The sequence below is a fragment of the Nannobrachium achirus genome, assembly GCF_963921795.1.
Source record: "Nannobrachium achirus genome assembly, chromosome: 12".
In the NCBI taxonomy this organism is placed as follows: domain Eukaryota; kingdom Metazoa; phylum Chordata; class Actinopteri; order Myctophiformes; family Myctophidae; genus Nannobrachium; species Nannobrachium achirus.
The window spans coordinates 24,428,600-24,456,475 of NC_137832.1; the positions used below are offsets into that span (position 1 = coordinate 24,428,600).

The 27,876-nt window shown below is 44.2% G+C and overlaps 1 protein-coding gene across 1 annotated transcript in view; it reads right to left on the reverse strand.

Moving 5' to 3' along the window:
• tet3 (tet methylcytosine dioxygenase 3) overlaps window positions 1-15,196 on the reverse strand; it is a 46,230-nt gene extending 31,034 nt beyond the window's left edge. Inside the window, exons 1-2 of the mRNA XM_080738178.1 lie at window positions 15,105-15,196; window positions 14,033-14,092 (exon numbers count right to left, since the gene is read on the reverse strand). The gene's annotated coding sequence lies outside the window, so the exon portion shown is untranslated. The remainder of the gene's footprint in view (window positions 1-14,032; window positions 14,093-15,104) is intronic.
• Between the last annotated feature and the right edge of the window lie 12,680 nt (window positions 15,197-27,876).

Genomic DNA, 27,876 nt, shown 5'->3' on the forward strand with positions numbered 1-27,876 from the left:
TCTGGCCCTTTAATTCATAATATACTCCTACACTTTCCACGGATGCACATACCATACATATACAGAGCACACACGCACACATACACACACTGTGCGTCAGCCCCAAAAGACTCACACGGCCCAGCCTAAGCTGACTAAGGGGAAGAAGGAGAAAAGAGAAGAGACTAGGGTCATGTGACCAAGAAGCGCCAATGAGAGCCAACAGAGTGAGCGAGGGAAAGTGAGGGTAGAGTGTGGGAAGCATGTGGGTATGACGTAGCCATTACATCACCTGCACCATCATCATCATCATCATGCTACCGCCTCGCCGTCACTGGGTGGGCACATGTGTCTTATGACAAAGCATGGAGTTACCAAGCCCCTCCTCCATACGCCACCCCCCTAAACACACATATTCTGCCACCACCACCACACTCAAACACACGCTCTCATTCATTCACCCTCTCTTTAACTAGCGCCTCCTCTCTCTTTCGCTGCAGTGACACAGCAAAACTCCAGACTCCGAGACCGAACCCTACCCCCTCCATCACCAGCTTACACATATAAATTGCTTTTAATTCTTATCCTATATGCTTATCTGAGTTTTTTCCTAATAAAGCAGGTTTTCCCCTGTCCCCCACACAAACATGTGAAGCAACTTTGAGTACTTAAAAAAGTGCCATTTTAATTCAAGGTATTACTATTTCTCTTTGATATATAAAGTTGTTGTTGTTTTCGCTCTCATTACAATCACCATGTTACTGAAGCTGAAACAGTTGGGTTTCACTTATTGTAAGTCATTTTGGATGAGCGTGCCGGTGTAAATATAAATCTGAATGGGACCCAGAATTACTGATGAAAGAAATAATTTCTTGGAATGCATTCAGCCATCAAGGAAACATAATAGAAAAATAACATCACATGAACTGAACTTGTGAGCCTAGAGCAAACATATTTGGAACGCAATTGGTTCTCAACTCTTGTCATGTGGACCCAAATTGCAGCAACATTTCTAATTATGGACTAATATAGACTCGTAGCTTCAAGCAAACACACTTAAACATCATGATCGTGGCTGAGTTGATAGGAATAAATGAGAACAATGTCATCACCATAGAAATACCTTCAAACAGAACAGACTAACGCATGTTAAAATCTCCTCCACTGCACCAGACTAAGTGGTCACTCTAACGTTTAGATGTCCTCCCCATCAACGGTTTTAGCCATTGTTTAGAGTCTAAACAATGGCTAAAACCGTTGATGGGGAGGACATCTTGCCAAGTCCATTATGGCATATTTGTATTGTATTAGCAAGGCACTTTAGTATAGGTATTAGCAGCAAGGTACTCTAGTTCAATGGTCAAGACAATAATCATCAATTTATGGTGTTATAAATAAAATAGATATGATACATAAATACACAAACACACATACACGCACACACACTATTGTGGGACAGTTTAAATAAACTATAACCTGGTGCACTTTGGATTTTGTTTTTGTTTTACCAGCGAAGTACATCAACAACGAAAGGGTGAAAACCACCAACCTTCAAAAAGGAAAATTCCTCTGCTGTTTTTGCCGCCACAGCAAATTCCAATGTGTCCAAAGCACAATTTAAAGGACCAACTATCAGCTGTATGTAATTAAGAGAGGATATACTGTTTATGAGAACATGAGAACAGAACTTTACCATCATGGCAGGGCCAATTCAGAACAGAAAACAACTGCTCTAAATGGTTCCAACATGTGTATTATTATATTGACTCCCAGGACAAAACTAACATAAAACATACAGGATGTGTAATTTCCAGAAATTACCGCTAGACAGCTCCAGCATAAAAAAGAAACCCTCAAAGCAATTTCTATATAATTAAGTTGTTCAAAGTGCTCAAAAGCTGTGTTACAGCCCAAACATAGTTTCCAACTGTATGTGGTAACACAATCGATTAGGCCTACTTCCCAACTATACAATAGCACAATTAGTTCCAGTCTCACATTTTGATCGGCAGAGTTGGATTCCAATGAGTGACAATATCCCTTGATAACAACACTAACTATTCCATCTTATTATCTTCACCAGGCCGGGACAGCAAGGGGCAGGGATTATGTCTGTCTGTCCGTGAGTCTGAATGTCTGTCTTGTCTGTGAGCAGCAATCAGGCACTGCTGGACTGATTGGCGCTAAACTTTGCAATACCACTAATGCCCGGTTTTTCAGAGAGTCAAACTTCTGGAAATTTTTTTCAAAAATTACGGCAATTTTGGAATTCACACCATGTGAAAACAGCCACTTATTTTGTGTGCCGGAAGTTTAGGCATCCGAAATATCACGGCAAACTACCTAGTAATTTTTGCTGAAAGTACCGGGAGAATACAAATTTCCCTGCCGTGAAAACGCATACTGTGATTTTTGACTTTTCTTTTGACAAGCAGGTGCGTGCAAGGAGCCAATATTAACAGTTAAAGCATTGTATTTGGGATTGAAAGCTTCACTGTGCATAAGGGGATTAATTATTAGGCTAGAATCCATATTGCATTCGAATGTAGCCAAACAGAAGACAGAATTCTATAGCCTATTTTTAATTAAGCTGTGTGGTTTTGATATAAGTCCGGTCTGGAGAACGGGAGACTGACTGGGACACGATGCGCTCATTAGCCTATGCTGTGATGAAAGTTGGAAGCTTTACCAACTCAAAGAGCTGCAGTTTCTCCTCGTTGTGTGATGATTAACTCATTCTGCGCGATCCCCGTAGAAACCGTATAGATTTCTTCGCTGTACCGCGGTGCCATGCCCGTCGATCCCGGAAGTTTAATTAGCTTTAATCATTATGAAAGGATTAAAAGTATTATCGCAGATTTTCGCTGATTCTGGCTCTTTAGGCCCGCCCCCCTAACTGTATCCGGTCATTTCCGGTCTGGACCGGATCTAGCTTTCCGTATCCGGTCTGAGCCTGGGCCATAGTCCCGCCTCCGTTGGTTTACAGTGTAACAGAAGAGAAAGCTACTCGGCGATGGAACACTCGTTTTTCAATCGGATTTTTGCGTTTGGAAACTTTGATCCAGTCTCTACACGCCTGGATTATGATCCCCGCACATATCGTGCGTTTTGTGCGCGAACGTGTCCACTTGTTACCATAGCGCACAGTTGGCTTTTTTCAATGTTTTTTCATGTAAACACTGGTAAAATACAGCGTGGCAACGGATATGTCTATTTCAATGGGGGTTTTTTTATTCGAAAGCTTGTCACCGAGTCTACAGTCTACTAGATGAGTGGCGCACAGATTGTGCACGATGCGTGCGCGTGCCCACGTTAAAAGGTAAGGACAATTTGGCAGCTGCTTACTACAGCTATGTTTAAAATGGCAGCAAAATTGTTAAAAGTGTTTTACAGAGCAGCGAGCGTCGAGTCTGGTCATCCATTGTTTACGGTGCTGCGTGAAAAAAATCACAGCTAATCTAATCTACAAGCCCAAAAGTGCAACACGTTGCATCAGCGATCCTTTCTGAACCTTATGTGTTGTTGCATGAAGAATAAGTATTGTAACTTGTTAAAACCATTTGTAGGGTTCAGGGTGAGAGAGAGAAAGAGACAGACAACGAACCGATTCCAAAGCGACGAGCAAGCGGCCAGACAGTGTGGCGCCGTTGCCATGTCTGCTAATTATAAAGGTCAGCTATAGACATATATGATCTCCATATATGGGCATACAAGGGGCAAGGATGGAATGTGATGTCACAATGTAATGTCACAACGATGTGATGTCACAACAGGTCAGCAGCTATAGACATTGAGGCATTGGGAATCAGATGTAGAGGTCAGCTCCATATAGGGAGATCTAGGTGATGATCCAGTCTTCTCCATGTATGGATAATATCCAGGGTTTGATCTTTGATGAGGTGATGTCACATAAATGTGATGTCACAATGTCAACAATGTGACAACAGCTATAGACTATAGACATTGAGGCGTTACTTACTCACTGACTCAGATACAACAAGATATGCCGGTTTTCATAGTTAACTGTGACATATGGTTGCAATTAAACTGGTAATACTGGAATAATACACTCAAAGTCATAGCTATACTGTGAGAAGCTGATCTACAACACTGTGCCAATATCTCATGGTGTATAGTATGACCTTGAATGTATTACAATACATCCACATTCCTGACAGGCATATTAAGGCTACATGACTGACTACTGCAGTCCTGCTTGAACTTGAAACACAGTTCCCATGGTAACAGGAACCAAGACTTTACAACCAGCTAGTAAAAGAAGTAACTTTAACCTTTTGGAGGAAACCAGCCAGGAAACAGAGAGTGAGACAAGTTCAGATGAACTCTTACCGTACACCTGCTATAGCCTGGCATGAGTGATGAGTCTCTGTGATGTTGTGGTCAGAATACGTTTCAAAGCTAGTCTTGTTTTTGTTATTTCATGCCCTCAAACTCAATCTCTATCCATTTCTCATCTCATATCTGTCTCACTTCTTATCTAGGCTCCGTCTTTCTCTGCAATAAGGACAAAGATCTGGGCTGTAGGAGGGGGTGACTGACAACAAAAGTGCATCCTTGGTAGCGCGTGGATGTGTTCTAACATATGACTAAGCCTGAGTCACTGTTGTCTTTTCTTCCAATCAAAGCACACGAAAACACAAACACACACCCCCCCCCCCACACACACACCCCACACACAGCATGCACAGTCATTTTAACTTTAACAAAGACATCAGTAGTTGTGGAAGGGCTGCGAGGCCTAAGATTATTGTACTTGGTGGGTTAGTGAGGAAAACCACCTTTCTGAGAGTTGAGGAAATGGAAGGGTTTCGTGTAAAACCCTGACATGATTCCTGTCACACAACACATAAGTGTGGGAGGACTTCTGCCACTCAAGAGTGAAGCACTACATCTGACACACAAAAACATTGTGTGTATGCATATATTTGTAGTTTTGCGTATGTATTACTACTAGTAAGACGTCTCAGGGCGACATCCTCTTTGCCATCTGGCCAGTGATGTATATAGAACCAGTTACACATATATGGAGACCCCTGGTACCTATATATGGAGATTCATGTACTGTATCAGGAGATATGCTGTGAGAGCCCAAACATGCTTACTCAGTTATTCATTATGTGACAGTCCTATTATGTCTATGACATCTGACATCATACCCTTTTATGCCCATACATGGTGATCCCTGTCTGTAGAACCAGCCACACAGATATGGGCTGTCTTGGCCATATATGGATTCTGTTAGTGTGGTATGTGGCCTCCATATATGGGCATTCCCATATGAAGTCCTGTTAGATATGGGCTTAATATTGATGACATCAGGGAACTCCATATATGGGCATAAAAGGGATTCTGTGACATCACAGTGATGCCAGAGCGTGATGTCAGTTTATTAGTTAACACCCTACTTTGTCATACTACAGTGTCTCACAAAAGTAGCAAAAATAGCCGATCTACAAGCTCACAACTCATCGTGATGGGACGCATTGTGAGCTTGTAGATCTGATATTTTTGATATAGGTCCTCTAAGTGAAAGTGGTTAAGTGTGTATGTGGGTCTTATAAATGTTGAGCCAATGAACCAAACTATTAACAAAAGCTTGTGACTAAATAATGACTAATAACTATAACCTTTTCCCGTTTTCTGACAAGTAACAGTGTAAGTTTTCCACCCGACAGCAACGATTAGCTGTAAACACACTCACATGACCTCCATGCTGAGTAAATGACTGAGTTATGTTGCTGACAGGATGACCCATCCCCCCCACCACTGCTCATCTCTTCCTGTGTTCACTACCCTCCCCTCCCCAGCCACACACCTCCCCCAGCCTCACCCGCCATGACCCATTTAACCCCCCCCCCCCCCCCCCCAGCCTAATGGCATCAAGGTCATCTGATCTAACTCTCTCTAACCATCTCTATCGTTCTCACTGTTTCTGTTTCTGTCTCCATCTCCTTGCCTTTCTCTTCTTCTCCGTTTATCATATTCCATATCTATTTCTGTCCCTCCAGTCCACCCCTTCCCAATTCTTTCTGCCTCTCTCAATTTCTAAGTCTCTCTTTGTTTGCTTTCAGTCTCCCTCCACTTTTTCTTTCATTCTTTCTCTATTTAAAGAAACAATATCTGCACAGTGCATATTTAATGCGTCAATATGATGCCTGATATTGGGAGCTTTTTAGATTAAAGCTGTCCTTTTTTTCTAATTCCTTCTTTATTGTGCATACCAGTATACTTTTTTCTTCATCTACCTTTTTCCCTCCACTATATTTCTCATTCTCTCTCTTTTTAAACTATCTCTCCCCGTCTCTCTCTCCCTTGAGCTATTGATCTGCTCCTTCTTCATCTCTCCGTATCCCTCAGTCTCTTCTGCCTTCCTCCATTCTTTTGTCTCTCTCACTCTTTTTCTGACTAATCCATCTCCCTCCCTGCCATCCCTACCTCACATGCAGGAGGGGGGGAAAGCCAGACTTTTACATCCACACAGGGAGAATAAACGCTCATACCATTCTGCCTACATCTGCACATACGTGACCACATACACACGCATACAGTATGCACACAGGCGTGCTTATAGCATTGAACTGTTCTCTCACTCTCGTTCCATCACTGAGAGGTCAGTGGGTTTACTGGTGGGCGGGACTTTTCAGAACAGGAGAGGAGGCACGATAGCAGAATAGCAGCATAAAATACTAGTACTTCACATATGTATGCATCTCTATTCTTACCAATGTATTTCTATAGATAGATAGGTAGATAGATACATACACCCTTCCATTTGTCCATCCATCCATCTCATGTTGCTAGTGTGACATCACCTTGTTACATTATCCCTGCATGCTCTCTCTTCTCTCTCTCTCTTCTCTCTCTCTTCTCTCTCTCTCTCTCTCTCTCTCTCTCTCTCTCTCTCTCTGCATGAAGCAGCTTTTGTATTGTCTTTCTTTTTATCTTCCCTTTCTTTGTCTTTCTGCTCCCCTCTGGTGACCGTGCAGGCTCTCTGGACAGGGCAGGGCAGGACAGGTGGTGTAGGGTTCAGGGTGGTGCAGGTTGTGTTTGGGGTGGGGTGTGCGAGACGTAGTTGTCGGGGGTAGGGTATCCACTATGACTCATTACTCCTGACTTGCACGCGGCACGTGCAAGTCAGCACGCACACAGCCCAGCTGGGAGAGGCCCCCCCATCACCCTAGCACTCTCTCTTGTACTTCAATTCACCACTCTTCCTCACAAAGAGAAAAGAAGAGGGGGGAGGTGGAGTCGAGGAGGAGGGAAGAGGAGAAATGGTGGTGGTGGGGGCAGGGTAGAACCACCAAAAATGGACTCCCAAAAGTACCCTGAATGTGTGTGTGGGGAGGGAGGGGGGGGGGGGGGGATAGATGGATGGTAAACTGACTGACAGAAGTCAAGAAAAGACAAGACAGTAGAGAATGGAGGGGTGAGAAACTAAGAAAGCAAGAATGCAGGTGAGAAAGCAAGACAAGAGGGGATATTTGCCTTGTACATTTTGTACCTGATGATATCATGATGATATGATGATGATGAACAATAAATAGAGGAAACCTGAGAAGTGGTTAGTCAACAGTGATGAGATGAAGCTATCACCAATATGAGATAATAGATTTCAATTAGAAGAAGGAAAGCGAGAAGCTGACACATGATATGCTATGTGTGTAAGTGTCTATACATTTTGGGACTGGAAAGGGAAGCACAGAGAAACATAGAGATTACAGAGACAAAACAGGTGAACCACAGAGGCTGTCACGGAACGAAACAGAGGTAGAAGAGACAGAGGTAGCAAGCAAGAGAGTAAGCATAGAACGGTTCCTCAGCCCGCACGGTGGCTCACTGCCAGCCTTGTCTCTCTCTCCCAGGAGCTGGGCTAAGATTAGCTCCCCATATGTTCAAGTCAGGCGTAGCCTGCCTTAAAGGGCCAGCACGTGCCTGTAGCGGCACAGAGAAGCCAGCAACATGTAAGGTTCTAGAGATGTTCAGAATGTGGCAGGATTCTAGATGAATATTCTAGGATTAGAGAGGAATAACGACAGGTTCTGAGCTCTGTACATGTGATTGAATGTTGTTTGCAGAGCTAGAAATGGAAGCTTGCTAGCTTATAGTCTGGATAAGAGCATCAAGAGTCTAAATTGTAAAATCTCAATGTAAAAGGCATATCTCATTGCAAGGATTCTAGATGCTCAGCAGTATTCCATATGTTCAGAATGTTGCAGGTTTAGATAAAGTTCAGTATGAAGCCGTAGCCTGTATGTTCAGAATGTACAACAGTATTAAGATTCTTGCAGTTCAGAATATCACTATTCTAGATGTTCAAAATGTAGCTGGCCTACAAAGCAGCCAATGGTATGGCACCTAGATACCTCCAAGACCTGATCAACCCCTACAACCCCACCCGTTCACTCAGATCAGCTAATACAGGGATGCTGACAGAACCCTTGCTAAAAACCCCAGGAAAAAAATCACTCGTCCTAGACAATTCGCTCTCCTGGCCCCCAAACTGTGGATAAACTCCCTGTCGCACTTAGAATGACAGACTCACTCCCTACTAGCTTCCGCCGTGGCCTGAAGACTCACCTCTTCAAACTCCACAAAACCACCTCAAAATACCCCTCAAAATAATTTGGCGACCACAGGTTGAGAACCACTGTCCTAGATATTCAGAATGTAGCGTAGCGGTATCCGTAGGTGTTCAGAATGTAAAAGGATTCTATGTTCAGAGTGTGATTCTAGATGTTCAGAACAGAGATCTGGCTCCGCTGTGCCAGCAGCAGCAGCAGCAGCAGCAGCGAGTGTCAGGACAGCCTCCAGAGAGGCGAGAGTTAAAGGTGCGACAACCTAGCGATCCTCCCCCTTCTTTTCCACCCATTCATTTTTCATTAACTGCAGCACCAGGCAGCTGACAGCCTCTCCCTCTCTCTCATCTATGAAGAAAGACAGATACTGTACACCATCCACGCTAAACAAGAACTTCTCCAGCCAGCCACCCTGGTACCCAGACATGACCAGCCACCAAGAATTGTGCCATGCAAGAGTACCATGAATGAATCCATGCCAGATCTTAGACAGTGCCAGGTTGTGAGCACTTGCAGAAGAACATGAGCAACCAAGCGGGACAGTGCTGAGACAAACGTCAGCTCAGTGGCATTAATTAGAAGAGCCTAAACATGACAACAATACAACGTCAAGTACCTTCTCTGTAGCTTTTAACATTTGATTGAGAGCATCCATTAGTCTTCCTCTGTAGGAGAGACTTATGTATATTGGTGGACACATACACCACATATCATGTTGGAGACATGGTGTTTGACATGAACAATGTTTGAGAACCATTTAGTAATGTAAGTTATTTTCTAAATGAAGCTCTTCAATAACAGGCAATGACCACGTGTTGACACGTGGGTAAAGAGTGACTTCATTGTTGACAGCGTGGAAATCTTACAGTGCAGTCGTAGTGGTACAATATGCTCAAAACAAACCATTAATGGAAGAAGTGATGTCAAACCCTCCGCTTGCTGTGTGTGCTTTACATCAACTCATTTAACCCCCACCCCCCCAACACACACACACACACACACACACACACAGACACACGCACACTCCTAGTCCTACACACTCTATTTGGCTCACGTGACCTAACCATTGAGGCTGAGCTAAAATTACAGCAATGATGTCACCAGTCATTCATTGTTGCCACGGAAACTAGGTCATGATTAACCCTTTCTCTCAAGGTGTTGGGGATTCCGCGCAAGGCTAAATGCAATGATTACTGAACTATTGCATCTATTGTCAGGCAGTCATCATCGGTAACTGGATGGGACCGTTTCTGTTTTGGCGGTACGTGATTCCTTCTACTTTACCCATACCATGTGGGGTTCATTTCACAATGTAGAGGAAATCCTGTGCATGAGTAATAGTGTAAATCACGGCGGCGCAGTCTGACACTCCCCATGGTCTCATTTCCCAAACAACCAAGGACAGGGCATAAGGACCCTCCCTAAAACTGAAATGATTCCTTCAAAGGCGTCCGTTTCTTGTGTATTCCTGCGGTCCTTATGTACTACTATGCATGGTACTTAACCTGCCGATGCTGTTCGACCCAACGGGAGTTCGACCTATATGGGGCAGTCCCCCTTTGCTTCCCCACAATATATGACTGTCTAGGATGTGATCCTCCATACACCTGGCTTGCTTGCCAGTACTTTCCGCCCCTGCATCTTTCTTTAGTACATCCACCTACAGTGGGTATGTGTGGGACACCTCGTGATCGATGCCCATGTGTTGTTTATTAGTTTCCAAAGGCATAAAGTTTGCTTGGTGAGTGCTTGTGAGTTGTGATGTCTATGGCAGTGTCTGGCCAGCCTCATTCTCCTGGCTGCTTTCTTCTCACTCGCCCTTGGCTGCTCCCCATACAGATACTTGTTGGTAACATGTTCAATCTGGTTGATGTTTAGTACTGCTTGAAGCATTCTGGGGTAGCGCTCATTCAGGGACTTCTGGGACATGCTTTCAGCATTCACAGACGTATAGGAGAACAAACTCTACAGTCACAGAGAATCAGAGCTTAATATGACAGGTGAAGTTTGTCCTCCACACACTGCCATTCAAAACCCTCTAGACGAGTGCTTTCCTTACTTTAAGGTCTTGCTCTGCTGAGTTGGCACATGGGCCCAGGTATTTGAAGTCACTGACTTCTTTCAGCGCAGTGTTGTTGTTAGAGGTGTAGTATGGCCCTGGAGGTTGTTATAATCACCTCAGTTCTCTTGGCATTTAGCCAAATACTAACCTTGGCACACAACGTTTCTACTCTGGTCAAGAGTACCTGTGCCTCCATAAGGTCAGATAGCATTATAGTCCAGGTCTTAGGGTTACAGTACAGGAGGAGGAAGTCATCGGCAGACCTGGTATAGAAGAAACATCAGAAAGTTCTGCATTCTACTAGCTATTCTGACACCAAAATGTGGTAATGGCCGGACACCATCCATTAAAATCTGCGAATCTCTGGTTTCTTTCAAAGCTGTCCCGAAGAATCAGGAGACCACAAGGGGAGGTAAATGCAATTTGTCATTCACTTTGTTTGAACTCTTTTTGGAATTTTCAAATACTGTTTATGATGGAAGAAAATACACATTGTTGTGGACATGTATTATTGTGTTATTATTTTATGCTATGTTGTGTAGTTAGTGTTATTCAAAATGGATGTGTAATCATTTGTAAAGAAGCCCCACATCCACAACCATACAGCACCATATTTAGATGAGTGTGTTCAATCACAAGACTCTTCTATCTGCTGGCTACAGAGGGCTGTTTGTGTTGATAACGTAGCCAGGAAAATGTTTGACAGAAAAAAACAGAGCCTGTGAGAACAGACCAGTCTCCCAGGACGCTCGACTCTCTATAAACACAGTTACAATTTAACAAATGTAACTCTGAGAGTGTAAACATGGACCCTTAACAGTTACAGTACATTCCTATACCCAGAGTTAAATGAACGCTGAAGACTTTGCTGTGCAGCGGCAGAAAAGCCACAAGCAGAGGGCGTAATCACATCCTACACATCTCCTTGTGAATGGACAAGTTATGTGGTTTGTTTTCACTATAAGGAGAGAATACAGTACGTTCTCCTGTGCACTTTTCATTGTGACAGATTAGTTGGCAAGCAGAGAGGGACACAACATTGGGGCTGAAACAGGACAGTAGGCTGAGGCGGAATTCAAGCCTGGGCCAGCAGACTGAGGTATGTAGTACAGTGTGGTAGCAACCATTGTGTACAACGGTTAGCTACCAAAGTGAGGGACCTAACTATACCTTGTGGTGAAAGTACATGAGGGAATCGTGAAAATACTTATCCCCTGAGATTCATGGTTTGTTTGTATTGAAAATAGCCTGTCTTACAAGCTGGAGCGGTTTGGTTGGTTTAGCAATGCCGGGGTGCCAGTCAGAGTCACAACACATCACACCACAATGCATTGTCAGCTATTCTCGCTACTTGTCATATGACAAAACATACTGTGCATGTATATATTCACACACACACACACACACACACACACACACACACACACACACACACACACACACACACACACACACACACACGCACGCACACAAACACGCGCACACACACACACAGGCTCCAGTCAACTCATCAGGAGCAGTTAGGGCTTCAGTGCCTTGCTCGAGGACACTTCAACACTAAGCCGGCAATTGAACCGTGAAGCTTCCACTTCCCACTACCTCCTGAGCCATTGTGTTGTTCCACCATTGTAAGTAAATTACCTTATATTTGGCAGATATTTAGTATTTGTGTGTGTGTGTGTGTGTATATATATATATATATATATATATATATATATATATATATATATATATATATATATATATATATATATATATATATATATATATATATTAATGAATAGGCTAAAACACTGGAATATCATTCTGGTTCTGGTTAAGTAAAATAAAGTGTCAGCAACTCTTAACCTACTGTAGATAACAGATGGTGGACATGGACTAGATCTAACAGATAAGGAGCCTATGTAAACATGGATTTGGATTAGGTGTAGCTCAGATAAAAAACTATGTCGGCCATTTTGAGCTAAGCTAGTCTGTGTGAGGTTTGAAAATCAATGACTAACCTATATTTTCACCCACTGACTGGTCGATGCATAACACAGCAGAGTAGGACACCTAGATATTCTTGAAGTAGAACATTTCCAACTGTGTCTGCATTTTATTGTAGAAGCTAATTGCATGTCAAATAAGAGCTTGCTTTCAAGTACACAGGGTAGACGATACATCACAAGACCGCGTTATGCAATGGCAGTGACTGTGACTGTCAATGGTTCCACCGCCATCTACACTAATTCCATCTTAGCTACCGTATGTATGAACCCATGCCGCTCAGTTCCCCTCCTTCCGTATAAACATACAAGCATGCCATGGCGCGGCAAGCCAGCGAACAGCAGCCACGGGTAGCCACGCGCTACAGGTTTACAACAGCACACAAACACACGCTCACACTCGTACGCATGCGTGACCCACTAACTTATACTCCCGTTACCTCATTTGACTCCATAACTTAAGAGAAGAGAGGAAGGAAGGCCAGCCTCCCCGACTCCTGAGTCAGAGTGTAGGTTGCCTCCTCCCCTCTTCTCCCCCCCCCCCTCCCGCCTCTTGCATTCGCTGGCCCGGCTGTCTCAACACATGCCTGGCTCTGGCGCCAATCAGCGGGCAGCGTGGGACGCTTTAAACCCTGGCCGCCGCCACCGCCGCTCCACAGCGCTCATCTCAGCTTCAGCTCACCAGCGTGGCTGGTGAGCTGCCGGCACCTGGGCTAGTCAACCCCACCACAAGGGGACGGGAGGTTTGCAGCTATAAAAGATGACTACACACTTAATGTACTTTCTGTACTCTCCGGGACAACTCTACGCCTGTAAGATAATGAGCTCTTTAAGCCACGAAATATGTGCACATCTCCTTGTTAGCAGATAATGGGTTGGTGACTTGTGTGCAGCAATTTACATTGACGGTTTAATCACGTTGATTGATTTAATGTTTTACTTTTGGGTTAACAATAAGTACCACTGTCACACATGCAATCAAAAAAATAAATAAGGTGAAAACATACTGTATTAACATGCATAGTACATAGTACTGTAAACAGAAGTACAGAGCACGTGGTCGTGGACATATACAACCATATGGATTAAGAACATCTACTCACGCACGCATGCATGCACGCACGCACGCACAAACACATACAGAGATACTGAGAGCAAAAGGACGGCTTGGCGTACTTTGTACTGTTAACTGTGAACCTCCACCAGCTCATGACAAGTGACAGCGAGTCACTTTAGAGTATTGTCCTCTGCACCAGTATTCACGCACACATGCACGTATGCCCCACACACACACACACACACACACACACACACACACACACACACACACACACACACACACACACACACACACACACACACACACACACACATTATTCTACAGAAAGCTTGGTGTGATCTCTTACCTCAGTTGCCAGTTGTTGGTTCACGGAGTAGCTTTGACCGTCGTTCTCAAAATATCCCACCTTTACAGGCATCCATAAGAAATGCAGGGAGGGAGAGAGAGAGGGAGAGGGAGAGAGAGAGAAGGGAGAGAGACAGAGGGAGGGAGGGAGAGATAGAAGGGGAGATAAAGGAAAGAGGTTGAGGGAGGGAGGGGGAGGGAAAGAGAGGGAGAGAGAGAGAGAGAGAGATGAAGAATCAATAGAGTAATGCGACAAGAGCCATTTTAAAAACACATGTCACTCCAGACAGCAGTGCAGCCCTGCAGATTGCAGAACACACAACACTACACAACCCACCCCCACATTATCATCCTTCAAATCCTCTGCAACTACAAGCACAACGATATCCCCCCCCCCAACCCAGTGCCTAAATCACTTTTATTCTGTCCTCTAACAGCGATCCGGTACTTCCCTCTACCGCCAACTGTGAGAAAGAACCAGCGAAAGACAAACAGAAATGGAGCGAGAGAGAAATAGACAAGACAGCTGAGGATTCCATTTCAATTATGGAATTATTATGTAATGCCGCAATTCACATTTGGCGATGCCCGCCTTCCCCCTGATGTCGGTTCTGGCATCAGTCTAGTAACCCCATTTAAGGTTATGTCAGCAATGCATGCAAATTCACTGTCATCTGTGCATTAGGGCAACTGTCACCCATGCTAAAAGGAGGAGGAGGGTGAAAAGGGAATGAAAGCCTGCTAAGAACCAGGTTATCATCACAACAAGGGTTAATTATGGCAGGAATACAACAATATTTTTTTTCTCTTTTTTCCTTATCTAGTAGAGCGTAGGTCTCCCTTGCCTTCCCTCCTCCTCCCCCCATAGGCTTTAGTTGTACCCTTGTCTAGCGGTTAAAATGTGCCGGCTGTGTTTTGTCTCACAAGCTGGTTCCTGGGTCTAGCCAAACAACCCCCCCACCCCACCACCCCACCCTCGTCGCCACAACGCCTCCATCAGATCTCCTCCTGTACAACAGTCCCTGGCTTCTCTCCTGGGGGGGGGGGGGGCCAGTCCGGTGGTTCATATTTACCCGGTGTGCCTCTGAGTGTCCTCGGTGTGTGCCTTCTCCCTGCCGTCCGTATCCCCATCAGAAGACTCCCCGGCCGGCTCCTTCCTTCCTTCTCCCCTCACCTCTCTATCCCTCCGTCTATTTCTCTCTCTCTCTCTCTCTATCTCTCCCTCTCTCTCTCTCAATCTCTCCCTCGCTCTCTCTCGTCTGTGTTCTGCCCATTCAGGAAGCCATCTTGTGTTTTAATCCTGTTTTACATTAGCTCTAGTACACACACACACACACATCTCTCTCTCTCTCTCTCCCTTGCTTTCCCTCTCCTTCTCTCCCCTCCCTCTGACTCGCTAGTACGCTACGGCAGGTCTACGGCGCGCACGCACGCACACACACACACACGCATGCACGCAAACACACGCGCATTGGAGGGTTTTTTCCCCCCCTCAAAGCCAGCCTCTGTGATCGCTATCAGTACTGCACCGTACAGAACCTCCCTCCTCTCTCTCTCTTTTCATCTAACCCTCCTCCGCTTCTCTCTCTAAATCAGCAGCACACATGATGTGAATCCCCCCTCCACCACCCTCACACAACACACGCGAATATGCTTAAGCGCACACACGCGCGCACGCACACACACACTGCGTGCCGGCGAGACGTCACGCTACAGAAAGCACACAAAGGCCGTCGATCAGCCAATCAGAAGCTAGCGTTGGCTCTGCTGCTAGGGTGAAAAAATACAGAGGGAAAGAGAGAGAGGGAGGGAGGGAGGGAGGCAGAGGGAGGGGGTGGAGAGGAAGAGAAAGGGAGGGAGCAGGAGGGATATTAGCTACTATGGGTTAAAGAGAAAAGTGTATGTGTGTGTGCGTGCACGTACGCCAGCAATGGCTGCCATGCGCATGTTAAAGGGAGGTTGACATAGAGAGAGAAAGAGAGAGGGAGACAGAGCGAGGCAAAGGTGGACAGAGAGATGGGGGGATGGGACCGCTCTATGCCTGTCAATTATCTCCTCCAGCTTGCCTTCCCTAAACAATGCCTTTGGTATGTCGTATCACTGAACACCATCTGTGTCAGGGCTGCACGCAATAACTGGACTGGACTGCGCGGTGCACTCTCTCATACACGCGCATGCACGCACTCACACAAGTATATACGCACACTGAATGGAACACTGGTAGTCATCGTCTGGCAGGGGGAATGCACAATTACACAGCAAAGCCTGTGACTTTACATGCTGACTCAAATCACGTGCAAAGAGGTGACACACACACAGGAACCAGTTCAGAGGTGTTCATTTTGAAAAATCCCCACTGAACTCGAGTGTTTATTTTTGAAAAATCCCTATTGAACTCAAGTGTTCATTTTGAAATATCCCATTTTTAAAAGTATCCACTGAACTCGCTGACATTGACAGCAGCACGACCCCCCCACCCGCCCGCCCCAATCCCGGCATACATTCTTTGCTATTGTCGGCCGCTTTCACAGCGTCAACAAAGTTACTGCTCTACAAATACACACAATAATAACCAGTCAAAGGTTTCCTCCCATCGGTCACAATGAGGGCTGTATTGTGCCGGGGACGGGCTTGCGTTTCCTTGTTGAACACCGTGAGACTGGCATACCACGCATATCTGTGGGGAGCTCTGCCCTCAAATTCATGTTTACTTTAATCAAGTGTGAAAGATATCCCCGGCTTGTACCATTTAAAAGAAAAAGAGAAAAGGGAAATGGGCCCCGACATTCTTATAAACACTGCTGAACATTATCAGAAAAACCTAAAGGTGAATCGTTCATGTCCAGCTTTGTATACGGCCGCACTATGCCGCTGCTTTCAACGCACGCAGCATTGCCCGGATTCCTCGCATGAGCAAGTCAGAAAAGTACTGAAAGAATATTGATAGGCCTTTGAAGAAACATACCATATATAGACATTTAGCTAACTGGACACAGTAATCCACAGAAAGAAAAAGGTAAGCCGAAATTCTGTGAAAGTTCAGGCAGCCGGGCATGAAACAAGGGATATCGAGGCAAGAGAGAGAGAGATATAGAGAAGAGAGAAGGGAGGCGACCCAGCAGTGACACAGCATTTGTAGGGTCTTCCTGAGCCGCTCTCTCTCTCTCTCGCTCTCCCGTATGGCGTGGGAAATCCCCGCGTCTGACGTCAGCAGCCCAGCCACGTGTGCCACTGTGTGTGTGAATGAATGTGTCAATGCGTGTACGTGTGTAAGCCAGGGGTGTGTTTGTGGTAAAGCGGGACGAGACGAGGAGAGCGGCGCTGCGCTGCTGTATACCGGTAGTTGTGTGCTGTTTTAGTGGTGGTTACCATGCGGTGGCAATAGCGGCACTGTTGTATTTAAAAGGCACGACTCCCATTAGGTCGACTACACGTGCGAGCCATTCAGCTCGCATTCTCGGCCCAAACGATCTCTGTAAAGAGACCGATAGAAAATATACACTCGGTGCTAAGCAGCACGTGTTATCGCTGTTCTTAGACAGCATGTCTGACAAGAGGCCAGTATCAGATATTATGTACCCAAATGTAAATCACGGCGTGTCATGAAATGTGGTATCGTTACGTGCTTTTGCACAGAATTCAAATAATGGCGGTAAATGATTGAGTTTCAGCTCATTCTGCTGGTGCATATTTGAAGTCACTCAAATGACTCAATTGGTTGCTTCAGTATTCATTTATCCATTTGTAAGGAAGTTTTAGAGGAAGGTCGCCACTCACCAAAACGTTGCTTTCAAACGTATGTACAATTATATGCAAATTATTTGGCTGCGGACCCTCATCTCTAAACATATTGTCCCTAGAAGCAAACATTTGAGTAATAGATGTTTGTTTAAATATATATATATATATATATATATATATATATGTTACAGTATGTTTGGGTAACTCAGTACGTTCATTGTAAGAGCGCTTGTTTTGTCGTTCACCACACACCAATCACCACCAGATGGCGACGACAGCCATTCACTAGTGAAGGCGCTGACGTCACTCGTTTGCGACTCTCTTTCTTTATTTACTAGCCTAGCTCGGCAGTGTTTAGCCATTAGCTTAGCCATTAGCTTAGCCATTAGCTTACTATGAGCGTTTATCGTGGGCTTGCCCAGGCCTTACGGCCTGGGCATAAATATAACGATTGCATTCACCACGGCTTCGTAACTCGTGCGGCGCTCCGCCGGCCGCGTGGCCCTGGCCCGCTCTTCGCGGCCACTCGCGCCGCAGGTCCGCTGGCCTTCGCGCCGCTTGCAATGTCGTGGACAATCGAGCCGCTCCGCCTGGAGGACGTTGTTGTGGCGACCGCTTGTTACGCCCCGTGCCGCACCACGAGTGCTCCGTTTCTCGACCGTACTGTTTCTCTAACAAACCGTGACATATATATATATATATATATATATATATATATATATATGTATATATATATTTATTTATTTATTTTTCAAAACGATTTTTCAAAAATAATTTACAGTGAAGGAAATGAAGCTCGTTGTACGGATGCATGTAAAACCGATGACTGGCTGTCAATGAGAACGATAGTTATTCAGCTGGACAAAGTAAAAGATGATATAAACAAAGAGTAAAGAGGAGGCAGCAGAGCAGACTAGTGGTAGGTCTCTCCACTCTGTGTTCTCCTCAACACTAAGCCAGGCTGATTACTGAGCACCTGGCACACTCAGTCTGAACACAACAGATCATTACCCACCCACCCCAACCTCCCCCCCTGCAACACACACACACACACACACACACACACACACACACACACACACACACACACACACACACACACACACACACACACACACACACACACACGCACGTGTATGTGTACACAGAAAAACACACTATAATGTACTAGGGATGAGACAATATGAGAATTTCATATCACGATTATTGTGACCAAAGAAATCGTGATTTACGATATAATCGGTTCAATCAAAATCCATTATCCTGGGACGGAACATATGCCCAGTGATGTCATTACGTGCGCGTCACGCGTCTCTGACGCATTCACGTTGCCTAAAGACGCATTCACGTCAGTGTCCTTGGGTCCCACGGACGCATCGCCTCCATTGGAGTCCACGTTAAAATAATTTACCACGTTGCGAAAAAAAAAATATTTTAAAAAGTCCAGACGCCACCATTGTTCATGGGTGAAGGCATGCTACTTAACGCTATGTTAACACAAATGAAATCCGCGTAGAAAGTCTTAAAACAGACGATAGAACTAACGACAGTGTGTTTTGAACGCCATTGTGTATCCGTGGATGGTCACAGAATTCAATGGGTGCCTGAGTTTTAGCGTAGCACCGGGCCGCTCTCTGACCATAGTGGCACAGCGTGTTAGGTGATACACCAAAAAGTGTTCCCCCACAGAACGTGTATGGCGCAGAAACATGACATGCTCACTGCTCACACAGCGACCCGCCTCCTCTCCCTCTGTCCTCTTCATTCAATAACAACTGGATACACGCGCTATTGTTTATAGATGTGGTGGACATTGGACAACGTGTTAGAAGCCACACAGGTCTTCATTGCGTCTTTACAACAATAGCGACGATTAACGTCGTGGTGAACGTGGTCAAATAACCTTTATTGGCTCAACTACAACACGGAGGAAGCAAGCTAGCCTAGCATGTATGCTATCGGAGACAGTATGTATGTAGCCTAGGCTGCCTAACTGTTTGATTGATATAGTGTTTTCGTGGCGGCGCCGTCCATTTGGTGGTCCGCCGGTCCGCGGCCGCCTGTGCCTTGCCCTCCCGCATCCATAGAGGGGCGGCACGTCCCTCTATGATCAACCGTTCAAAACAAAAGTAGCCGATCTACAAGCAATCCCTTTTGACCCAGTCCACTGGTTCTCTGTACAGTAGAGCAAACACAAGCACGGCATTTCCCCCATTCCATAGAAGCAGTAACAGTACAAACAGGAGACATCATGATCTCACTTAGAAGATCCATATATTATCGATGTATATAAAATAACAGGTGGCTGACTGGCTGTTGATTATGAAGACTCGGTAAAAGCTTCTATCTACGCCCCCAAGTGGTCAACATCCGATATTACCGGTTAGGTATAAAAAAAAAAATCAAACCATCACATGACTATTTGGAAGTATTAAAATTGTAAGATTTGGAATTGTGGTTCATTTCTTTCTACGTAACATGAACATAACCATATAATAAACAATTCAAGTTAAATGCTGCACTTTGTCAAAAATGACATGATGCGTTGAATTTTTGTGGGACCCATAAAATATCCCTGGGACTCATCCGAAAGACCCGTCTTGGGTCCCGGGACTCATTACATTAAAAACCTATTAACATCACTGTATGCCAAAAGAATAGCCAATCTACAAGCTCACAACACGTCGCAACACGTTGCGTTGTGAGCTTGGACGATACCACCATAAATTTAATCTTCACGATATGATTATCGGGAGTGTTTTTTATCACGATTAACAATATAATATCGCTTATCGTCCCATCCCTAGTGTACACAGAAAACACACACTATAATGTACATATGCCACATCCACTCAATGGCCTCGGCAGCATAATCCTGATCAGTGTACTTAAACACAGCCCACAATTCAGTCTGAACTTCTGTCTCTCACTGTTGTCCACTTATACATAATGACAGATTAGACAGACACACACAAACACACGCACACGCGCGCCTACATCCAAAGTTCCAAACCTTTGATAAGCCACACCTCCCCCGTACCCCCGCATTCCCAGCTTCACACAACTCACACACTCACACGTGCGTGTGCACACACACAAATAGTAGGCTGTTAAAACGATCTCTAGGGAAAAGAAGGATAGACAGAGGAGAATGGGTTGATGTGATCTATGGGGCAGTAGTTCAGCTCTATTACAGTCCAGTTAATGGTAAATGGTAAATTTATATGGCGCCTTTATCCAACGCGCTTTACAGAGATTGCCTTACATTCACCCATTCACCCACACACACACATTCATACACCGATGGCGGAGGAAACCATGCAAGGCAAGTTCAGAGTCTTGCTCAAGGACTCTTTGACACCAACTCTGGGGAAGCCCGGGAACCCTCTGCGTTCTAAGACGGCAACTCAACCCCTGAGCCACTGCCGCCCAGTGCATTAGCAAGCATTTGCATCCACACACATGCATGCACACACACACTTCGGTGAGCTACACACAGATGCATTGCACATGTACATGAATGTGGTCCAATATTTATACAAATAGTATTAATTAGGCACTGTTTCCTGTGACTATATGAGGCCACAATAACTACTTTGTCTCTACCAACACATTTTCCACTTCATGCACATACAAGCATGTGCACATTATGCATGCAATGGTGCATAAGCAAGCATTTGCATCCACACATGCATGCACGCATTTCGGTGAGTTACACACAGATGCACATGTACATGAATGTGGGCCAACAGTTATACAAATATACTACCATTGGTAGTATATTTGTGCTTTAATGGAAAAGCAGGATGTCCCTTCCATCAAATGCTGTTGCAGTTTACACAGAATGACTGTAACCAGTAACTTGTAACAGAGCTTACTATTTAGGTTGTGGCTCCTGAACTGGCACTGGTTGCTGCAAGTCTATGTGTTTGAAGTCATGCACAGGGGCGTCACAAGAGGGGGAAAAGGTGGGACTCAGTTACTCGGGCCCAAGGTGGAGGGGCCTTAATTATTTCATACTTTAGCTATTGAAAAATAGCAGATATACAAGCTCACAGTGCGGCACCGAGTGCTGCGCTGCGGGCTTGTAGATCTGCTATTTTTGAAAAGTCGTGAAAATGTGTGCAAATCTTTGAATATATTTATTTTTAAGCGAATATTTGAAACCCTGGAACTGAATATTTTGAGATGGGGTCCGTGGCCGAATACACATCATTTTGGGGGTCCTTCACATGAAAAGGTTTGAGCACCACTGACATAGAAACATGGAACAAGGATTTGAAATATTCAAAGACTTTTTATGATTTTTCAAAAATAGCAGATATACAAGCTCGCAGCGTGGCACTCGGTGCCGCGCTGTGAGCTTGTATATCTGCTATTTTTCAATAGTAAGTTGGTGCGACACCCCTAGTCATGCAATCTCATTGGCTGACCGATCGCTGGATAGACGTCCACCCAGATCGTTACCCTTTAGCCTTATACCTACACTTAACCACCTGTAATGTACAGTAAAGCCTTAAATTATATACCTTAATTCAGGTTGGGCATGCTCTGCTCTGGCTGTGGGTACGATACTATCATTTCAGGAGCTACCTACTATTTATTGCGTAGATGCTGAGACTGAGTACAGGCTCAAAACTGTCCTTTTTAACCTTGCAGTCACCTAGAAACCTCTTATAAAGTAACATCTATTTGTATTGTTTCTGACATGTTTATATATATATATATATATATATATATATATATATATATATATATATATATAAAAATATATATATATATATATATATATATATATATATATATATATATATATATAGAGAGAGAGAGAGAGAGAGAGAGAGAGAGAGAGAGACTTTCTATATTTTTTTTCATAAATGAATGCCATACTTTATCATACAAGAGTGCAACATAAAAGCAGTGAAAATAGCAGATCTACAAGCTCACACTGCCTCACGCTGAGAGGCATTGTGTAGTGTAGATCGGCTATTTTCACCATTTTAAATTATTAAAATAAATAATTATTTAAAATAATAAAAAAGGATTAGTTTGGACGATATGCCCAATTTATTTATACCAGGGGTCTTTAACAGGGGGTCCGGGACCCCTAGGGGGTCCTTAGAGTTACAACAGGGGGTCCTCCAAATCTTTGTGTGATAGAAACTTTTTTCTCCTTTTTTATATTAACCACTTGAACCCTAACGTCCATAATTATTCCAAGAACTTAGCCAAAAATAGCAGCGTGATCTTTTGAAAAAAAAAAGAAGAAGAAAATAAATAAATAATGGAATTTCTGAAAAGGTTGTGGGGGTCACTGGTTCATCTCTCTCTCAACTAAGGGGTCCTTGGGCTGAAAACATTGAAGACCCCTGATTTATATGATTATTTCACATGCATTGCACTCCATATGTTAACTTATGATGAAGGCAATGAATGCATGTGATACTCAAATGAAAAGATGGAGGGTGTGGTTGCTAGGCGATAGGGACTCAGCTGTTCACAATCACATCCACAGAGGGGAGTGATGGAGGGATGTAGACATGTAGGAAGGAGAGGTCAGGTGGGATGGAGGGATGGAAGAGGAGTGTTGGTGATGGATGGACCTTTGGCTATTGTTCAAAGCAACTCATAAGCATGTGTGGGTCTCTGTTCAGTGGAGATGACCGCGTGCAACCACCCATGTACACTCACACACACACACACACACACACACACACACATGCACACGTACACGCACACACACACCCACGCATGCATGCACACACACACGAACGCACGCACGCACGCACGCACGCACGCACGCAAGACCTGACTAGTCGGACCCCTGTTGAACCAGTTTAATCTATTCACCACAGGGATGATATCTACCTAACAAGGCAAATCTACCTATCATGGATATCTACCTACAGGGAAATGTTATGCACCTTCCTTTTGAAGTAACATAATGCTTTATTTGCTATATTATTTGCTTTTATAATGCTCTAATTTACTTACTGATACAAACACCTTGATAACCATGAATGCTGTACAATACATCAGTAACCTTACACAAAAAGTAAGATACTGCATAATCTTTAAATTCCTCTAGGAATCACTTAATAGATACATAGGTCCTAGCCAAGGACAGGCTTGTATAATCTCCGTTTATAAAATCCAATCACAATTATGACATACAGTACACAACAATATTCTTAGTGATTAATCAAATTAGACTAAAATTGAAAGAGGTTCTTCTTTGAGTGTGTGTGCAAGGTTGCACGCCAATTGGTCCTGAGGTGCCAAAGATTAGCTGTTAGCAGACAGATAAGACGGACGGACGGACGGACGGACGGACGGACGGACGGACGGACTGACTCACAGGAGTGAGAACATACAGCTAGATTTTCGTCCAAGCCTTACAGTTTATCCCTAAACTTCTCTGCCTTTTTTTTACTATTTTGAAAAGCATTTGAAAAAAACTTCAAATAGCCGATCTACATCAGCACGTTGTGAGCTTGTGGATCAGCTATTTGAAATATTCAAAAAGGTTTTTCAAAATAAAAATAAAATGTAAAAACCTTTAGGGATAAGGGGTAAAGCATGGACAAAAATAGAGCCCATAATCTCTTGCCTCCGTTCCCGCTTGATGAGGATAAGAGAAGATCATGGATAAATATGATATTTTTTAAAGGGGACTATAGGACTAGGACTTGGATTATGCGATATGGAAAAATACAATATCACAATATTTTCCCAAGCTGCATCACAATACACAATCTCATCACGATTCTTTTTCATGTTGGGTTTTTATGGTTATTTTCAAGCTACTTCACAGTACCACCACCACCTACAGTACAAGGTAACAAAAACTAAAAGAAAATCACACCCGTGTGAACTGAGCGGTGGTCATGGGGGGGGGGGGGGGAGGGGGAGGGAGGGGTGCCTGTGTGTGGGGTGGGGTGCCTGTGGGGGGGGGGGGGGGGGGGGGGTGCCTGTGTGTGTGGGGTGGGGGTGTGTGTGTATTGCAGTTGATGCTCAGGGCAGGCTAGACTCAACAGCACCTCTCTGGTCACCCAGGGTACTCAGGCTACACCAGAGGCTACATACAGACAGACAGACACACACACAGACACACACACAGACACACACGGCCACGCTATGGAGACGGTGTGACCACCGCTCAAAAATGACTAACAGACCACTGAGACCAGTGGTCCTCAATGTGGGGTCCAGGGACTCTCTGGGTTCCTTTTGGGAGGTCTAAATTGATCCTTACAAGTATGTAACTCTGAGAGTATACAATGGAAACCAAATGGACCCGTAAGGGTCCATTTGGTTTCATTTGTTAAAGGGAAACCTTGACATTTTAAAGTTTTCAAATACAATACAATTCATACCAGTAAGGCGCTCTAAGGGTGAGAACAGCGACCTAAAGGGCGAGGTTATAGTTTCCAATAGAGACAGAGACCTGTCAGTGAATGTAATGTTTGGACAGTAGTTACCGGTGGTTAAAGGGAACATTCCACTATGTTCAGTGAATGTCAACAAAAGACATTGGTCTTAATTCTTGTTCTCTCTTCCTTCTTGTCATAACACAGAGAAAGCCTAATTTCTGTGCTAAAAAGTGTTTCCAAGCAGTAACTTCTATAGTGCTTGGTGGAACTGAACTTTTATTAAAATGTTACTTTAGCAGTAGGATAGCTCAGGCACCATTTATTTTCTTTTTACCCATTTAAAAATCATGACACAACAGCTGCATACAGTAACTGCAGATCAACTGATATAACAGTGTATTCCTCTACTCTGGAAATGGTTGCACCAGTCAGTCATAAATCTGTTACTAAGTAAGTATGTAACGTGCTTACTACAATCTATTAGTACCACCAGCAGCAGCCCACCCATGCCTGTTCCTGTGGCCTTCAGGTGGCCTTGTCTACCACACTGACATGCCCTTGTCCACAGTGTCCTCTACTCACTGGTGCAGTAGAGAGGAAGGAGTGTCATATTATCAAGGTGTCAGGAGGAGCTTTGGTGGGTCAACCAGAATAGCATGTATGTACCATGCACACATTCCCCAGTTTAAGTCAGGCCTTAGATCTCCCTTGACTTTACCCTTTCTTTTCTGAGTTTGTCCACTGCACCACTGAATGAAACGGCGACGATGCCTAAACTTTAAATGTGCTCCTGTTGTGATCATCTTGCCAAAATATGCCAGTTGATGTAGTATGAGTTGACACATGATATTAGAGCTAAAACCTAAAATAAATGACTTTATAATCACAATAAATATCAGTTGTTATATATTTTAAAGTATTGCCTCGTACCCCGGCAACCCCAATGGGTTGTTAGGGTCCATCCTTGCCTGTCATTCTATTCAAGGCTGTGTGCCTGCCAGTTCCCGCCATACTGCTGACCATTTATTGCCTTTTCTTATCCTCCTCCTTGACTTACAGCCCATCCCCCATCTGCAGAACTCAACTGCACACTGCACACTGCACACTGCACACACACACACACACACACACACACACACACACACACACACACACACACACACACACACACACACACACACACACACACACCCTGTGGGCTAAGGTCAACCCCCACCCCCATGCATGTCAGGGGTCAGGGGTCGGAGGAGAAAACACAGGGAGCTGGAGGAATTCTCCTTTGCTGCTGTTTGTTAGACCCTCACACACCCTGCCTCTGCATACACAAACAACCTGGGACCGGGACAACACTCACACAACCACTACTTCAGCAAATGTCGTTGCAACAAGACAGCAATACTTTTAACTGCAAAGCGAAATAGTGTTATTGACAGTCGGTGATTTGTATTTAAATCAGTGCCTACAAACTGAGTTATAGTAGGCATATATACTAAATACTGAAGTTAAAGTCCTAATTCTGGATTTCTTCTGTTAAAAAAAGGTATTGTATTCATCTGGGTCAGTATACATTGAGAGTCATGGTACAAATACTGACTGGCATCTTTACCATGGATGGAGGCACCATCTGAGTCTGCCTACAGAGTAGGCCTACTACTATTGATAATGTATATTATACATAAAGCTGGAATTGTGTTTATCCACACAAACACAAGCCTATGTAGTCAGGTGGGCGTTGCCTTTCTTTCCCAGACTGTTAACGACATAGTACTGACCACCAATGTAGGATGATGGTGTCTTTAAGGGTTTACAACGTCTGTCTACCAGGACAAAAACCTGCTAGCTCTTTCTCAACACAGCTTCTTTTAGTTTAACTCAGTCTCAGTCATGGCTTTATTTTTGCATTTGCAAAATTCCAATAGTTTAACTAAGCTAGATAATGCATACCTTTCAAATATGAAAAAATCACACCCGTGTGAAGTGGAGCTGTGTGTGTGTGTGTGTGTGTGTGTGTGTGTGTGTGTGTGTGTGTGTGTGTGTGTGTGTGGATCATGTGTACCGATTTTTGTGACATTTGAAGAAAATATGTAGGAAAAGGAGCAAAAAGTGTGTTTTGGAGAAAATTCAAGATGGCGGAAAATCGATCATGGCGCAAATGGGCGTGGCCTATATGGGGAGATGCGTCATGACCCAAGGAATCCAGGGAAAAAATATTTTTAATTTTCCGACCTACGGTTCAAGAGTTACAGGCCAAAACGTAAAGTGGGGTGTTATGGCGCCACCATGCGGCCAAATGACACAATTATTTTTTATTTAATCCTTGAAATCATTATGAACCTCCTCTCCAAGTCTTGAAACTCTAGCCCCTATGGTTTGCGAGAGACAAATAATTGAATGTGAGTTTTTGCGATTCCCATTATAAGTCAATGGGGAAAATTAATTCACTAATAAATTAATATCAATTAAACTATTGAACCTTTCTCTTAGCAAGTTACTAGCCCACGATTCCCGAGTAAGCCGGTCGATTTGACATATGGCACGAGTGTGTGGTGGCAAAACTGTGGGACTAGTAGCGTGCCGAAGTTTAGGAAGTTCAGGCTACATACACACAGACACACAGACACACAGACACACAGACCCACACAGCCACGTATAGGGAGCCTGTGCTTCACACAGCTCCAAAAAGGTTACAGAGCTCCAAATTAGTTTGATCTGAAATTGACTGAACACATTC